This window comes from Mycteria americana, chromosome 3 (genome assembly GCF_035582795.1).
Source record: "Mycteria americana isolate JAX WOST 10 ecotype Jacksonville Zoo and Gardens chromosome 3, USCA_MyAme_1.0, whole genome shotgun sequence".
NCBI lineage: Eukaryota > Metazoa > Chordata > Aves > Ciconiiformes > Ciconiidae > Mycteria > Mycteria americana.
This window is the reverse complement of record NC_134367.1, coordinates 50,287,032-50,306,398: the sequence shown is the minus strand read 5'-3', so window position 1 is coordinate 50,306,398 and position 19,367 is coordinate 50,287,032.

Sequence of the window (19,367 nt, the reverse complement as noted above, 5' to 3'; positions counted from 1 at the left end):
GACAGCTACTTGTCTCCTGGAGCAATGGGAAGGCAGCACCAGTGGCCTGGGACTTTGAGCTGGGAATGACATTTGCAGACAGGATGTGCTGTTGAGCTTGCAGCCCTCAGTTTCAAGGTGGCCTTAGACACATAAAATTTTTTCCTTCTAAAGTGTTACACCTCAGCAAATACAAGCACTAATGTGACTCATTGAGTAGAGTATCAAAGCAGCGTATAAGAAAAGAGACTATATACTAGTAGAAACTGTTAGATGTTGTTCCAGCTATGTGTTTTGGGCTGTTGCTAATGTATTTTATGCCCTGGTGCATGTCCATGTCTTGTGCGTGCCACAATTAAATAAACAGTTCTGCCATGCAACTTTTGCTCTCCTAAGAAAATGTGAAGAGGATAATATAAGGGCGATGTTTACAGCCTATATAGCACAGCAGACTGTCTACTTACTGCATGCTAGGCTTTTCAAATAACCCCTAGGGACAGGCTGCAATTACAGCTCTTCCTTTGCAGTAACATAGTGCACATTTTGTTGCTTAAAAGATTTCTTTCTTTTAAGGAGGTTTGTAACAGGGAAGGTTGGATTCAAAGCTGCTGATTTAACCAAGACAGAATGGGCCACAGTAGGTTCTCAGGTTATGTCAGCTAAAAGCAAATCTCAGCTGGTCTCAAGTCAAGGCTAACCAAGCATTCTTGACTATTTTCAGGGTGTAGTTACACAAGTATTTTCTTCAGCATTCTGCCCAGCACAGGAAGTTCCCACACTCTTCTCCTACCCCACCTGTTGGTCCCTGTCCCTGTGCTGCTCTTGACTGTCTCCTCAGTGCCAACTGGCAATGAAAGTACCAATGCAACTTTCTGGGGGCCGATGCTGTAGAGGGAATCCTAGCAATGACCTTGATTAAAAAATGAAACCCTCCATACACTTTGCTCTGAGGAGTGCCTACAGGCTAAACTGAAATACCTCTAGATACAAAGAGCCTAAATGAGATGGAATTCTAGTAGAGGTTCATGTTCATGTTCACAAAACAACGCTTTTCATTTGACCTCATCCTGGCATTAAACCAATTAATGTGATGTGCTGGTTTTGGCTGGGGTAGTGTTAATTTTCTTCATAGTCTGGGGCTATGTTTTGGATTTGTGCTGGAAACTGTTGATAACACAGGGATGTTTTCATTACTGCTGAGCAGTGCTGACACAGGGTCAAGGCCTTTGCTGCTTCTCACCCCACCCCACCAGCGAGTAGGCTGGGGGTGCACAAGGAGTTGGGAGGGGACACAGCTGGGACAGCTGACCCCAAGTGACCAAAGGGATATCCCATACCATATGGCGTCATGCTCAGCATATAAAGCTGGGGAAGAAGAAGGAAGGGGGGGACGTTCAGAGTGATGGCGTTTTGTCTTCCCAAGTCACCATTACATGTGATGGAGCCCTGCTTTCCTGGGGATGGCTGAACACCTGCCTGCCAATGGGAAGGAGTGAATGGATTCCTTGTCTTGCTTCGCTTGGGTGTGCGGCTTTTGCTTTACCTATTAAGCTATCTTTATCTCAACCCATGAGTTTTCTTACTTTTACCCTTTGGATTATCTTCCCATCCCACCGTGGGGGAGTGAGCAAGCGGCTGTGTGGTGCTTAGTTGCTGGCCGGGGTGAAACCACGACAGTCCTTTTTGGCACCCAGCGTGTGGCTCGAAGGGTTTGAGATAACAACAGTTTGACTGGAACATGCTAGATCCAATTTATAGCTGTTATTGCTGTTTAGCTATTAATTGGCAGGCTCCTGTGCTTGCCATGGGGCTTGGTTGCCTTCCTGTATATGAGTCTAGTGCTCGTTAGTGGCTGCTTTTTGCTTTCACTGCTTGCCGTGCTGCTGTGCTGCTTATCACCTTACTCTGCTGTGCCTGGGAACATTTTGATAACAGCAATGGCCATGCGCCTGGGCTGGCAGATGGCCAGGGCATCGCTGCTCTTTCTGTGCTGCTGTACTGGACAGGCTGGAACTCCAGTGTGAACTCGAGTCCAAGGGACTGTGACCTGTGGATGAGTCCACACAGGAGCAGGACACCCCAAAGCGTCTGTGGCCGTGGATAAGCTGATGCCAGAGCAGGTACATCTCGGAGCCTCTGTGGCCGTGGTCACGTGTGTGCCGCAGCAGGTGTACCTCTGAAGGGATTGTGGCCCAAGGATAAGTCCACGCTGGAGAAGGTATGCCTCGAAGCATCTGTGGCTGTGGATAAGTCCATGCTGCAGCAGGTACACCTTGAAGCATCAGTGGCTGTGCATGAGGTCATGCTGGAGCACCCCAAAGCATGTGGCCATGCATAAGGCCACGACAGAGCAGGTACGCTCCTGGAGAGACTGCATCCATGGGTAAGGCCATGTTGGAGCAGGGTTACTTCTGAAGGGACTGTGGCTGTGGGTAAGGCCACGCTGGAGCAGGTATATCTCTGAAGGCATTGTGGCGCATGGAGAAGGCCACACTGGAACAGGTGCACCTCAAAGCGACTGTGGCTGTGGATAAGTCTATGCCGCAGCAGGTATACCCCTGGAGAGACTCTGGCTCATAGATAAGGCTCCACTTGGAGCAGGTAGACCCCTAAGGGACTGCAGTCTGTGGATAAGTCCAAGCCGGAGCAGGGCCAAGGGGAGGAGTTCATTGCAATGTTAGACCCAACGGTCTGGTCCAAAGGGGCCAGGGGTGGACATTGTAATGGAAATACCTTTAAATGGTTGTAACCCGGGATTTGAGTTGCATGTTATGGGAATTACTATAGCAGGAACCCCTTGTTGCTAGCCAGGCTAGGAGCAGGAGGAGGAGTTCATTGCACTCTTGAACCCTATAACCTGGCCCAAAGGGCCCAGGGGTGGAGACGGTAATGGATATACCTTTAAATTGTTGTAACTCATGGTTTGAGTTGCATGTTATAGGAATTACTATAGCAGGAACCACCTGAACCAACGGAGGACAAGCCTTACTAGAAGCAGTGCAAGTGCAGCAGCAACCCAACCTGAGGTGGCTTTGGTGGCCAGTAACTCCACGCAACACACCACCTCTCCTGTCCTGAGTGAGCACAGTAACAGGTGGAGCCCAAAGTCATGGACAAATGAACTCAGTGGACATTTTGTGGACATTTGTGGACATTTTATGGGCATTTAATCTCCATTTCACAGGGCTGGTCCATAGACTAAGGGAATGATATCTGTGTATTAGATCAAAGGATGGGAAGGGGGGGATGGTGGGTAATGAGGTTGTATTGGATAGTGTGAGACCTAAGCATGACGTAAATGGTATGGAATGAGGGGTGGAGAATGTGCTGATTTTGGCTGGGATAGAGTTCATTTTCTTCACAGTAGCTAGTCTGGGGCTATGTTTTGGATTTGTGCTGGAAACAGTGTTGATAACACAGGGATGTTTTGGTTATTGCTGAGCAGTGCTGACACAGGGTCAAGGCCTTTGCTGCTTCTCACCCCACCCCACCAGTGAGTAGGCTGGGGGTGCACAAGGAGCTGGGAGGGGACACAGCTGGGACAGCTGACCCCAACTGACCAAAGGGCTATTCCATACCATATGGCGTCACACTCAGCATATAAATCTGGGGGAAGAAGAAGGAAGAGGGGATGTTCGGAGTGATGGCGTTTTGTCTTCCCAAGTCACCGTTACATGTGATGGAGCCCTGCTTTCCTGGGGATGGCTGAACACCTGCCTGCCCATGGGAAGGAGTGAATGGATTCCCTGTTTTGCTTCGCTTGGGTGTGCGGCTTTTGCTTTACCTATTAAGCTATCTTTATCTCAACCCATGAGTTTTCTTACTTTTACCCTTTGGATTATCTTCCCATCCCACCACAGGGGAGTGAGCAAGCGGCTGTGTTGTGCTTAGTTGCTGGGTGGGGTGAAACCACGACAGTCCTATTTGGCATCCAACGTGGGTCTTGAAGTGTTCGAGATAACAACAGGTTAGATTGGAGTGTGCTACATCGAATGTATAGCTGTTATTGCTGTTTAGCTATTAACTGACAGGCTCCAATGTTAGGTGGCTAAAAGGCTGATGTGACCCAGGGTAAATATGGTGATGATTATGCATGGTATATAAATAACCTATATAAAGGGTACCAATGCATAAAATGCATTTTTTTCTTTAAAGAGAGATGAAGAAAATATTTACTACCTTATTAAATCAAAAGAAATATGTAATTAAAAAGCAATCACTAGCTTCAGAGCTGCAATAAGCCTCTTTATTAGGTATTAATAATTTTATTAGGTACTGGATTGCTGGAGGGCTGGGACCGTATGAGTTGGTAATAAACCATCTTGATACATCATGTTCTTTCAGTCTTGCCAATGTGACATTTGCTGTGCAGGCACTAGGAATGTTATACATCTGAACTAAGGAAGCGAAAGGACCCTACTGATCCTGAAACCCTCTTACTGGCCTGGGCAAATTAATGTCAAGGGCACTGACTTAAGAAATGCTTTTTGATGTGTATTCATATGAGAATAATGTAGCACACAGTAAAATTGACTCTTGGTCAAAAACGGGAGAGGTATGCCTAAAACTTTCTAAATGCAAGAGGAGTTATGGGGGCCTGTTTTCTCTGTTGGTCAGCATGGCCACGCTTGCTGGGACAATACTTATCAGGTGATATCGGTATCATATGCCATAGGAAAACTGTTGAGATTTTATATTAATCTCTAATTCTGACCAAAAAATGAGTCACAAACTAAAACCAGTCTGATGCTAGATCCAAACGTGTTCTGTGTAGTTCCTTATTGCTGACGACTCCCGGGAAGAAAAGTGACCATTAAGAACTGATCCCACGCATCCCATCTCCCCACCTCCCTCCAACCATGAAAACAGATCTGGACATGTGGGCCTTCCCCTCTCTGGAAAAGACAGCTCTTGGCTTTCAGTGGGATTATGGCCCATGTATTCAAATCTGTTAGCAAGATGTCATCAATGAATTTGAAATGTTGTTCTTATGTTAATACTTCTCTAATTAGCAATGTTTGAAGTAGCTCTGCTAGACTAAGAACATAGCCTAACCTCAAGCCAAAACTCAATCCAACCCCTCTTTTGAAAAAATTGAGTTACCATTATTTTCTTTGTCAACATTATCTTCCAGAGCACCACCCACAACTCCCAAGAAAGAAGACAAATCATCTATAAGCACCTTCTGCTTTAACACAAAATAATAATGTATAAATTAGGCCCTCAAAACATTTCTGCAAGCATTTTCACCTATGACTCAATAGTTTCAAGAACATTTTCAGCTTCTACAACTGACTTACCAATATCTCAACGCAATAAAAAGTACTAAAGAGCAAAGGAGTTCAACAACAACTCCTGTACCTCCAAATCATTTTTTATCTGTGGGAGGATTGTAACAGAAACAGCAGCAGTGACATAAAAGAACCAAAAAACTGCAGTTCGGACTTTCCATTATGGCAGCGGTTGTGGAGGTGGGGCACTCTAGAAACATCCTCTCTTGGGCTTGTTCATACAGATGTGTTTACTCTCAGGCTGATGTATTTCAGTATCTGTTCTATTAATACATCTTTCCAGGAGTATACTCATAATCTTTTTAAGGTTAGCAATAAAAACTCACTCAGAATGGTAGAGATGCAGAAGAGACATAGTAGCTGAGCTTTTATAGTAGTGGATCAAGCAGAAACCTACACATATATGCAAAAATTACAAAGCTAAGCAAATCTGCCTGACAGAAGGGTAAGAAAGTGACAATCTGCCTGCTGTGCTGTCACAGAAAGCTGCCTTTTGATTGAAATAGCTAAGGGTAATATGAATTATAGACAGGTTGATGTATACTTTTTCTCCCCTTTGCTGTGGCAGGCTAACCATTCTTCTAGTAGTTCAACTTTGATAGAGATGTTATGCATTTTAGAACCATTTTTGTCATGTAGACTTCATTTGCTTTCTTGTATATTTTAAGAACTGTATGTTTATTCTCTTTGCATCTATTGTTTTTACAGTGTCTTGGTTTTTTTTCCTTCAGAAATTTCACAAAGATGTGGCAGTCTTGATTAGAGATAAAAATAAAGCAATGAAGTGTGTTCAAGAGAAAGTGACCCACCATCCGTTATGTGAGATTTGCATAATAGGAAGATTTTTATCTTAAAACATGGATTGCCAGTAATCTTGAATCAGCTAGATTCCAGGACATTGTACAAAGGGCATCAGCTCCTGGTAAGCCCACCTTATTATTACTAATACTTTCTTGACCTAGATAGGATTTTGATTGTATTCTAAGTGAATATTCAAATCAGGTATATATGGAGATGAACATCTTAGGCAATTAGTCACTTAGCCAGGTTACAAAGCCATGTATGAATGCATATGAAGACATGCTTTGCAAGTAACCAAACCACTTGTCTAATTATATGACAATCATTGTGGCAAACCATACACAATTGTTCAAACCACTGCATATGTTTTTTCCATAAAAAGAAATACAAAGGAAAAGATATTTTATGACACTGCCTTTCACAATATTATGTTATGCTGCATAAGCACTCATTTGATGGCTAAGTCATAACTTAACATCTCTCCTCATCTTTGGTTGGTTTTAACCATTATTCATTTTAATCCTTAAGACTCACGACGTATTACTAATGTTAAAAGATACTAAACAGCTAGGCCAGAGGCAGGGTTATTTTCCAAAATCATAAGAAATAATTTCCTTTCACTTTCTGAATTCTGGAGTTCATTACAATCCTTTCTTTTTGTCCAGAGACTCCCATAGAACTGCAGTAGCTCTTCACTATAGCCCAGTTTTGAAAAACGCATGTCTCCTTAAAATTTGTCTGTTAGGGAACAGGCAGATGAGTCACTACTTCTGCTATCGCCTGCAATCCTAGTGTTTATACACTTGCCTCAGCTGGATGATTTAGAGAGCTTCCCTAAGCTCGTCAGGCCCCTGTATCTTCTGAGAAGAGAAGGGCCTTCAGATTTGCCTCCAAAGAGCAAACTGGAGAGTCTGAATAAAGTACCTTCACTCTCAGATAAGCACTCTTCATCTGATCTCTTTTAGCTACTTACTTCAGGATGAGAGGAGGTGCACTGCAAGCCTGCCTCTCCCTTGGCTGATAAGGATGCCTGGGCAAGTAGTTCACATGTAGAAGTCTATACTGCAGACATCTGCACATGGTCAGACAAAGCTCTCTCTGAATTAGAGAATCACAGAAATTATGGTAAGATGCATATACATTCTTGAGACTGAAGCCACACACAGCTGGATCGCCTTGTCTGGGATACAAGAAAAGATACAGCTGGGCTTTTGCGTTCTCTGCTGTGTAACCCAGGGAACGAGGAAAGAAACTGAAGAAATTCTGATATTTTACCACAATTATGCTCTCTTTCTGGCATTCTTATGACAGTATTGGCACAGCTTAGTTCCTTACTGGGGCAACTACATGACAAATATTATTTGCTGATAATTACACAAAACTGTAAATATTATTGGAGCTTTCATATTTCCTGATACTAAATGTGTATGACTAATTTGACTCATGGCACTGTGCAGATGTGGAGACAGTTATTCAAGTGATACCTGTCTTCTTCACATTCTAATAAGTATACTTATGACTAAAACCATGTAGCAATAAAATTTACTGGTAGATTCAGTCACACCACAAACTATCACTTAGTCTCAGATAAACTGTAGAATTTGACACAATAATTCCTGCTGTGGAGGGAATTAATCCTTTCTTGTTTACCAGCAATTACTTTTTTTCCTATTTATTATTTGGCTGATCATACCACATGTTAGAGAGAACAAGAGAAAAGTTACATAGTTCTTTTCCTACATGTTGACAAGTGAAAAGTTTCAGAGGTTCTCCCCAGTCATGGTTCACATTTAAGCATCCACAGAAATTCTTTCCTGAGAATCAGAGACATGTCCTTGATAAACAGGAACAAATAAACAGAGTCATATGTAATTGGAAACAAAGGTTATGATCCTCAATTAAAGCTGATTAAAGTTTGTAAACCCTAATTCTGTACCCTTACCCTGCTTTCTGCATTTTTTTTTCTTCCAAGTCCTCACATCAATTTTATCATTTTAGAAAACAGTGCTGTTAAGCAGAGTGAAATGTTCATTCATTGTTTAGATAGCATATGTAAATCCCTTTCTCCTGGGTAATGACTGAAACCATTGCAGGCCGATCACCTGCCTGCCGATGGGAAGTAGTGAATGAATTCCGTATTTTGCTTTGCTTGCATGTGCAGCTTTTGCTTTAGCTATTAAATTGTCTTTACCCATGAGTTTTCTCCCTTTTACCCCTCTGATTCTCCCCCCATCCTGCTGGGGGGGGTGCAGTGTTGAGCAAGCAGCTGTGTGGTGCTTAGCTGCCTGCTAGGGTTAAACCACAACAGATAGGCATGGTCATGGGCAAATACAATGGGAGGATATAGCGAGACATTGCTAGCCTAGGATGATTCTGATGAAAACACAGGAAAAAATAGTTTCCAGAAGCTTGCCCTCAGAAATCTCATTAAATGGATTCCAGTGGTATCTTGATGGAGACCCTTCTTCAGTGTGGGCTGACCAGAAACAATCAACTCACACTACATGAGACCAAAGACTTGCTTACAAGCATACACTTGCTGCTGGAAGTGGGAACACCCTTAGAATAGTTTTTTCCTTTTACCTTTTTCCTTTTTCAATGTGTAGTGGGCAAGGGACAATTATGGCAAGTAGTAACCAAAGTAACTGAGGTCAGGAAAGATGCCAGTAAACATTAGCTGACCAGGGGACAGCAATTCTGCTACATGACAACTTTGAGGTTTAAGAATTTGTTTTTGTTCCATGTTGAAATGAAACCAGAAATGTTCTATTGGTTGTGTGTACTGGTGGGATGAATGTGTCACTTAAATAGCTGGGTGGTGAAGGGACAAGGCAGGCATGTGGAAGACCCGGGTGCAGCTTCCTGCCGTACCTGATCCAGGACAGAGATTTTCCATTCTACATCAGGGATTCAAACATGCTTCTCCCACATACTCACTCAGCACCGTAGTCAACCACCTCTGGAGTCTTTCCTTTGCATCTTCTGTCTCTTACTATGAACCTGGATAGTTCAGTCCAAACGTTTTGAGAAGATGTGAGGAAGCTTTTTGTAGAAGATTTTGGGTTCCTCTGCCTTTACAGCCTGCAAGATCAATTATGTTCTCATGATTATTGCAAATCGGGAAAATGCTGAGAATGGCAAAGGCATCTTATCATCCTAAGAGCACTGCTCTACAGGTAGCAGTTGCAGACTGTGTTTTCTGTAGAAGGCACATTTGGACAAAATTGTGGGCATGTTGCAGAAGTTCCTGCAAATTCAGGACACTGCTGCTGATAAACTGGAGAGGGAACAACAGAAGTTTACCAAGAGAGTTAGGAGCACATGACCTGCAAGGAGAAACTGAGGGAGCTGGACCAGTTTACTCTGGGGAAGAAGAGGCTAAGGGGCAATCCAGTAGTAGCCTACACTTGCCTAGAGGGGAGTTGCAATGGAGCCAAACTCATCTTGGCAGCCTCAGACATAAACAAGAGGCAACAGCCCCAAGTTGCAGGTTGGGAAATTCAGGCCGGACATTGGAAAAAAAAATTTTTTTTTTTTCATTAGGAAGGCAGTGCAGCACTTGAGCAGGTCACCAGAGAAGCTGCATCCTTCCACAGCGTGTTCAAGACTCAAAGAGACAAAACCATGGGTGACCTGATCCTGAGTGGGAGGTAGTCTTGCACTGAGTGGGAGGCTGGACTAGACTGTCTTTAGAAGTCCCTTCTAACAAACAGTTCTATGATTCTATTAATATGGCAGTGGAAATTCCCATCATGGTAAAGACTAGAGAAAACTCCATTGTAGAGAGAATGAAAAGAAGCAGCTGGACACCATCTAAGCATGGTTAAACTACTCTGAATCATCATCCTGAACCTGCCCAGGGCCAAAATAAAGGAGGTGAGGCCTCTTGGTACAGAAAAGCTGGTTTAATTGCCCTCTTGAGATGCCATATACTATGTACATTGGGATCCTCCAGTGTCACAGTTGTAGTTAAAAACCTCCAGGTAATTCTCTACAGGGGCACAGCTTGGAGGACAGGAATATGCCTTGTGCTTCTCTCTCTGAGACCTCCCATGACCTAAACAGTTCATCCAGCAACATGAATGATCTCTGTTATTCACAGTACAGAACGTTGGGAGATTCACAAGGTGTCAGCTGAGATGGATAAGCAACAGAAATGGTTAACCAGGAGAGAATAGAACTACTAACACCACTTATTAGATTAAAGGAATAGAAGATGCGTGATGAGAAACTCTAAGTTGGTTTGGATAGTCTGATGTGCAACCAAGCCTTGACAACATCTCTATTATTTCACAAAGGAGTGTTTGGTGTCTCCTGAGTCTGAGTGCTGCTAGCATCCCCTCTTCACAGTGGGATGAGACCAGTGTAGTACGTCTTTTCCCTGCACCCAAGTCTCACACAACATATGCTTAAATTCCTGGAATTTAAGATCAAAAAAAGTAGTCCACACAATGAAGTGAGCAGAGATGGACTGGACACTTAGCTACCTTATGTGAGGACACTGGTCTGTAAGAGACTGGGACACTGTAAGAGACATATAAGACTATCAGATGTGCCTCCAGTGCACACCGAGCTGGACCTGGAAGCACAGTGATGGGTCTTATCCCAGCAGCAACAGAGTCACGTCAGCAGACCTATAACTGATCATGGCACTGAACTCATAAGAAGTGCTGAGCTGATAAGGGATCTCCCCGTTCTCTGATATCTCACAAAATGACATTTCTGACCACCAGATGACATATAATTCATTTTTTTTTAATTTTCTGTCACAGGTTTAAGATTGAACCATCCCATCTTCAAGCCTAGGTGTCAGGAAGGCGTCTAGATGGTAGGAGGAACTTTCAACAGCCTATGAAATAATTTCAGGGCTATTCCTTCAAACCATTCAAGATCATTCCAAAGTGTGATTTCTCCAGCAGAGCTGGAGAACACAGAACATCCAGGCAGCATGGGTGATCCTGGCTATCTTTTTCTCTGACTTGAACAGTATTTCCTCCTGCTTATGAAACTACATGTATGTTGATACCTATTGTCCTGTAATATTGCACCTACATCTAAGTACCCATTTATTTTATCAGCATTGATATTTATTTACCATTTATTTGCTGTCACTGAGATGGCTGCTGTGTCATGGGTTAGTCTCTAGGGGGTTAGGTGAATCGCCTAAGGATTTTATCTAGGTTTCTGTATGGTGAGGGTAAACGTCATGAGAAATAAAGCCACAAGATTATCCTTCCTTCATGTTATTGTAGTTTGAAATGGGTTGTGACTGTGGCAAGTGTCTGTGACTTTCTGTAAGAATGAACCACATCTGATAAAGATGACAATCACTATGGTGTTAGAAAGTTAACTGAACAGTAGGATGATCAGCATGAGTCATGCTGTCAGGGGAAACAGCTCTACCCATTTATTTTGTTTTGTTATTTGGTGCACCAGCTTCTCAAAAGATATTCTAAGATAGTATACAACTTGAAAGATGACTAAGTGCATTCTGCATGCTGCTGAGTGCTCTTCAGCTCCCAGTGATGGCAGTCATTATTGAGGAAGCACAGTACTTTTCCAAATTTGGCTATAAATCCACTGTGGTAAGCTGACAGAGGGGCTCTTCCCCTTTGATACAACAGCAGGAAATACAGCACAGAAACTGCCTTTTCCTTCTAGCCACCAGTAGGACTAACCCTTTAGGAACTTATCTGTCTTTTTGTTGCTGACCCTTTAAATCAGACAAGCAACTTCACACCTGGGTGGCCATTTCGCAAACAGCAGGCACTTGCTCCATGTTTTTCCATTGGAAATCAATTGATCCCAGTTTTCTTTTACTTCTGTCCAGGGATATGGCCTGCATACTTGCTACCTTCTTGTACAGATGGAAGGCAAAATTAATAGCACGTGTTTTTCTCAAGGCAAGCAAGCAAGCAAGCAAGCAAAGCTGTAAAACCTACTAATCTTGCTTAATTTGCAACTGGGTTCCATCGTGTATTTTAAGGTCAGGATCCCATGGTCTTCAGAGAAGCTACAATGATGTATGTCACTGATGAATGACAATTTAGTCCACTATAATTATTACTGTCTCTTCTAATTTGCTTGAACTTTCCATGTTTTATTTAAGCTTTTTCCCACCTTTACTTTGCAGCAAGCTCTAGAGCTTGCTAAACCTAGTTATCTGTGCAAAGCTACAATGGATTTGGGGGGAGGTTATGGATGCCTCACCCTAGAGTTTGTAGCTATTAGCAGAGTTTCTTTCAGAGCATATTATAGAGGTGCAAAACAGGCTGAACCAGAATAAGAATGGTGTTTGCAGCAGATCTTCTCATGTCCACCTGTAACACATTTTAGTTCCTTGAAATTTTATAAGGCAGAAAAATTAGTTTCAAATAAGGCTTCTGAACTTGCAAAAATAGTTCCCTTATCATTATTATTTTTTCCTGAAGTGTGATGGAATCTCATAAAATTAGGCAGGAATATTTATTCATCATCAATTAAAATAATGTATATTCAGAAAGAAAAAAAGGTGCTGGCCACATTCTAGCCTGCCAATGCAAGTGGTATGCTTGCACAAGGCAGCTTGCATATACTATATCAACTTCATTTCTTCTCTGAACTAACTGAGATTTACTCCAAACTGAGTCAGTAGAATCTGTGTAAATTCATCTCCATTTGGACTCAGTGAACTGCAGAGATTAGTCAAAGGCAGAGTTAGTTATAATCTGTCTGAAGGAGTGGCAACCAGGTTGGATGATGTTTCCCACTGAAAATTCCCACAGGTCCACATTGGGATTCATGTAGTGCAGACGGTGCACGACTGTTGTGGTTTCACCCCAGCTGGCAACTAAGCCCCACACAGCCACTCGCTCACTCCCCTGAGATGGGATCGGTGAGAAAATCCAAAGGGTAAAAGTAAGAAAACTCATGGGTTGAGATAAAGACAGTTTAATAGGTAAAGCAAAAGCCGCACACCCAAGCGAAGCAAGACAAGGAATCCATTCACTCCTTCCCATTGGCAGGCAGGTGTTCAGCCATCTTCAGGAAAGCAGGGCTCCAGCACATGTAATGGTGACTTGGGAAGACAAAACGCCATCACTCCGAACGTCCTCTCTTCCTTCTTCTTCCCCCAGATTTATATGCTGAGCGTGACGCCATATGGTATGGAATAGCCCTTTGGTCAGTTGGGGTCAGCTGTCCCAGCTGTGTCCCCTCCCAGCTCCTTGTGCACCCCCAGCCTACTCGCTGGTGGGGTGGGGTGAGAAGCAGCAAAGGCCTTGACCCTGTGTCAGCACTGCTCAGCAGTCACAAAAACGTCCCTGTGTTATCAACACTGTTTCCAGCACAAATCCAAAACATAGCCCCAGACTAGCTACTGTGAAGAAAATGAACTCTATCCCAGCCAAAATCAGCACATTCTCCACCCCTCATTCCATACCATTTACGTCATGCTCAGGTCTCACACTATCCAATACAACCTCATTACCCACCATCCCCCCCTTCCCATCCTTTGATCTAATACACAGATATCATTCCCTTAGTCTATGGACCAGCCCTGTGAAATGGAGATAAAATGCCCATAAAATGTCCACAAATGTCCACAAAATGTCCACTGAGTTAATTTAGTCCATGACTTTGGGCTCCACCTGTTACTGTGCTCACTCAGGACAGGAGAGGTGGTGTGTTGCGTGGAGTTACTGGCCACCAAAGCCACCTCAGGTTGGGTTGCTGCTGCACTTGCACTGCTTCTAGTAAGGCTTGTCCTCCGTTGGTTCAGGTGGTTCCTGCTATAGTAATTCCTATAACATGCAACTCAAACCATGAGTTACAACAATTTAAAGGTATATCCATTACCGTCTCCACCCCTGGGCCCTTTGGGCCAGGTTATAGGGTTCAAGAGTGCAATGAACTCCTCCTCCTGCTCCTAGCCTGGCTAGCAACAAGGGGTTCCTGCTATAGTAATTCCCATAACATGCAACTCAAATCCCGGGTTACAACCATTTAAAGGTATTTCCATTACAATGTCCACCCCTGGCCCCTTTGGACCAGACCATTGGGTCTAACATTGCAATGAACTCCTCCCCTTGGCCCTGCTCCGGCTTGGACTTATCCACAGACTGCAGTCCCTTAGGGGTCTACCTGCTCCAAGTGGAGCCTTATCTATGAGCCAGAGTCTCTCCAGGGGTATACCTGCTGCGGCATAGACTTATCCACAGCCACAGTCGCTTTGAGGTGCACCTGTTCCAGTGTGGCCTTCTCCATGCGCCACAATGCCTTCAGAGATATACCTGCTCCAGCGTGGCCTTACCCACAGCCACAGTCCCTTCAGAAGTAACCCTGCTCCAACATGGCCTTACCCATGGATGCAGTCTCTCCAGGAGCGTACCTGCTCTGTCGTGGCCTTATGCATGGCCACATGCTTTGGGGTGCTCCAGCATGACCTCATGCACAGCCACTGATGCTTCAAGGTGTACCTGCTGCAGCATGGACTTATCCACAGCCACAGATGCTTCGAGGCATACCTTCTCCAGCGTGGACTTATCCTTGGGCCACAATCCCTTCAGAGGTACACCTGCTGCGGCACACACGTGACCACGGCCACAGAGGCTCCGAGATGTACCTGCTCTGGCATCAGCTTATCCACGGCCACAGACGCTTTGGGGTGTCCTGCTCCTGTGTGGACTCATCCACAGGTCACAGTCCCTTGGACTCGAGTTCACACTGGAGTTCCAGCCTGTCCAGTACAGCAGCACAGAAAGAGCAGCGATGCCCTGGCCATCTGCCAGCCCAGGCGCATGGCCATTGCTGTTATCAAAATGTTCCCAGGCACAGCAGAGTAAGGTGATAAGCAGCACAGCAGCACGGCAAGCAGTGAAAGCAAAAAGCAGCCACTAACGAGCACTAGACTCATATACAGGAAGGCAACCAAGCCCCATGGCAAGCACAGGAGCCTGCCAATTAATAGCTAAACAGCAATAACAGCTATAAATTGGATCTAGCATGTTCCAGTCAAACTGTTGTTATCTCAAACCCTTCGAGCCACACGCTGGGTGCCAAAAAGGACTGTCGTGGTTTCACCCCAGCTGGCAACTAAGCCCCACACAGCCACTCGCTCACTCCCCTGAGATGGGATCGGTGAGAAAATCCAAAGGGTAAAAGTAAGAAAACTCATGGGTTGAGATAAAGATAGCTTAATAGGTAAAGCAAAAGCTGCACACCCAAGCGAAGCAAGACAAGGAATCCATTCACTCCTTCCCATGGGCAGGCAGGTGTTCAGCCATCCCCAGGAAAGCAGGGCTCCATCACATGTAATGGTGACTTGGGAAGACAAAATGCCATCACTCTGAACGTCCCCCCCTTCCTTCTTCTTCCCCAGCTTTATATGCTGAGCATGCCGTCATATGGTATGGAATAGCGCTTTGGTCAGTTGGGGTCAGCTGTCCCAGCTGTGTCCCCTCCCAACTCCTTGTGCACCCCCAGCCTACTCGCTGGTGGGGTGGGGTGAGAAGCAGCAAAGGCCTTGACTCTGTGTCAGCACTGCTCAGCAGTCACAAAAACATCCCTGTGTTATCAACACTGTTTTCAGCACAAATCCAAAACATAGCCCCAGACTATGAAGAAAATTAACTCTATCCTAGCCAAACCCAGCAGAACGACACACTTAAAGCCTTGCTACCTGCAATAAGCACACTCACCCTCACTTCAGAATGCAGCATTCTGTGCAAGGAATTGCTATGCCAGGTCTAAACAGTGAGTTATCTTCAGCCAGGTATGCACCCCTCATGGCACACAGCAGCAGTCATTTCCATACTGACTAAACAGACTCCTAATAGATAGTTCTGCTTTTCTCTGTTGAAATTGCAACACAAAGCATACTAATCGTCCCCCATGCATGGCCAGTGGAGGAAGGAGGTTTTCCATGGAAAACAGTAACTGGATATGTTAATACTCTCGGGCTCTAGAAGCTATTAAATCATAAAACTAACGCTATATAGCTTCACACTCTTTTTAATAAGAAATTAGCTTCACTAGCTAAAATAAGCCACTAAAGACCCTTTGTTAGTTTTTTACAAGCTTGCATGTGTGCATGTGATATTAACAGAGTCTCTTTGGCGTAAATGTGTCTGGGTTTTATGATAAGAACTCATATAGGTGACGTCCCATTTTGTTAACCAGGCTGATTAGCACTCAGTAGTAAGTAGACAAGCAGAGAAAATACAGTAACAATATTACTGATTCTGTAAGAAAAAACTCAATGGCTGCATAAGATATGTGACCTGAATGGTCAACAGCCAAGGAGTGTTTGTTTGGAGTACCTCATAAATCCATGCCATAGTACTTCTAGTTTTACTGCTTTCAGAACTAATTTCTAGAACCGAATAGTAAATCACTGCTGAACAATTGTTTTCTTCATCATGTAAAAATAGATCTTACTGGTCTATGCAGCAAAGCGGACTGCATCTGCAGAAATTGCTTGCATAAGGAAGTACTGATATCTCCTACATAAATTTAAAATATAACTGGGCATGGAGGACAGCCACCTTACGAGCTAGATTTTGTGGTCCCTTTGAGTGACCAGCTCTGAAATGGGTCGAGTCTATGTACAGCTCATACATAAAAATTCAAGTAGAAATGTGTAACATGGGAGGTTGTAAGTGATAATGACATTTCTCATTTTTCCTTCCATGAAAGCCATAAGTTTTGTTTACTGAAGTGAGTGGGTAGCCCATTTTTAGAAAGATTACCAAATATTTGCCTGCTAAGATTCCTTTTATCTGCACCAACCTAGGATAGACTTTGCTCTGAAGAATAAAAGAGTAAATCCACTTTCGTTTGGAAACATCAGAGTATTGGTGAGGTCTGAATCTAGCTTGTAACAGAGCCAGTAAGCATGTTTGTATATCTCACTCCTACTTTGCTGTTAGTATTCATTCAATGCCAACACTGTTTTACAAAAGATGTCGAAAGGGCTACCTACTGTCCCAAAGAACCCACTGTTTTTAAAAAGTAGGCAAGTGACGGTTATGTCCACATCAGTCGTAAAATACTGACATAGGGTTACTCTGTGGCTAGCAATCTTCCAGAGACAAAAGGTGTGCAGGAGCAAAATCATGAAAGGAGACTTAAAATTTTCCTTCCCTGTGATAAAGAAGATCTACACTGAGATGAACCTGCCCTTGGTACAGAAAATAAGCCCTCTTGCTGGCAGAAGCTCTAGATAGAGATGACTTCAGACAGTGTAGGGTCCCAGCTCACGTGCTGCAGAGGCAAGCCAGCTCTGTCCTCCACGCTCTGGAAAACATTGTACAATGAACAGGAGTAAGGATTCAGCACGGGACCTCATTGTTCCTTTTCCTTTGCACCAGGACCCAGGTGAAGTAAATGCATGATACACAATGAAAGAAGAATGCCCTGGCTAGTCCAGAAAAAGGAGGAGCTTCATTATTGCCTTTCATTTTTGGACTCAAAATTTTGTAATATCGCATTTTATCTAAGATGAACATGTTAACTTCAATAGAGGCAATAGCAAGAACGGGAACAATAAATCAGTTCGAACATTCATTAAATTGTGCTACGAAAAGAATAAAAAATCTCACTTAGTGACAACCTATTAAAACACATCCTCTATATTCTGTTCTCTTAAAAACCTTGCAAGAAAGCCCAAAAGATTGCATGACATGCTGGCATGTCTATTTCTGCAAATGTTTTGCTTTCTCAACCCCAAATTTGCCAATGGGAAATGATGATTCCCCAAGGGAAAGTTAGCGTGCATTGGGACGTGCCAGAAGATGGGTGAGTAGAACCTCTCTGCTTGCCCACTACGCATGTGTGTAAGTCATTGCTTTTCTGGAGCTCCAGATAGCTTGCACAACCTCCTCTTTGGTGGTTTTATTTTCTTAATAAAAACTTATTTGGAACAAGCACAACATTTTAATTGGGGACTGGATCACATTAGAAACGGAATGCAGAGATGGGAGAGCAGCAGTCAACCTTGCTCTCTGAGCACCTCCATTCCGATCTGCCTCCCTCCCCTTCATCTTGGATACCTCAGCTACCTACAAATCATCTCAAAAACAGAAAGCCACTCTATTATAATATCTTTTCAGGTAATGTATTATTAATAGTGTCTTGGGGGGAAGCAGCATCCTCATGCCCAGAGTTAACTGTTAAACCTTTCAAATGCTCTTTGGGCCACATTTTGGGTCCAAACCTTGTATCCAATGCCAGGTGTACAGCAATTTATAACAAAGCACTCAATCCAGTCAAACCAAATAGAAATGGAGCAATTGCATGAAAAATTCTCTGCATATCTTCTTGTTCTTTTCCTTTTTTCTCTCTCAGAAGTGGTTATTGAATGCTCATACTGTATCCACCAGTTTTGTCCTATCCATCTCCTAGGTAAACATGGTAGTGTCCATGGATGAAGGTCAGCACTTGTAACACTGCCTGGAAATACTTCTCCATAGCAGCACATTTCATGTAATACAGAAAGGGTGATCTTCGTTCATGCTAGAGAGTGTTATGAATAGAGAACTACAGTAGATCTGAAAAAGTAATGCTGGCTGCTTTAACAAGAGTAAATCCTGATTATGCCAGTAGTCTGTGTTTAGACAGGACTTTCTCAGTGCCTTAATCCAAGTTTGTGGAATCACCTCTTGCAGAATTTCAGCTCCCCAAGGTGCTCTTACCTCTGCTCTTAGAGCAAGCAAACTTCTTTGACCCAGCTTTTAATAATAACATCACACAGTAAAGAAGATATAAATAAGTATTTTAAAAACCCACAATTTTCCCCTGAGAGGAGAAAGAACTTAACATGACAGATATTAGTCATCTTGCTCACGTTAACTATTAGAAGGTGGTCTGATATCATAGTGATGGGTACCATATAAAAACAGAATACCAAATCTGAAAATTTTCAAAACATATTTAGACTTTTTCTAACCTACCTTTTGTCTTACTTCTCATCTTTATCTATTGATAGAGGCAGGGTTCTTTTTTTCTACAAGTCTCAACACCATGGTATTTGAACACCTCCCAGGAATGGGAGAACAGGGAGAATCCTGTAGCAACCTGTTAACGGGAGTACTTCTTCATCCCTGATTGACAGGAGAACCAGAAACACAGAGAGGTTATCTGGCCCTCACAAATTCACCAAGTACATCTGTGGCAGGCCTGGGAGAAAACTCAGTGCTTGATTTCTTGCCCAGTAAGAAACCATAACAACTTAATCATAACCATCACAACATCCATCCTTGCCCTCTGTTAAATCTCTGTATTCCTCCTTCCATCACTCAGCATGTTCTCATTTAAATG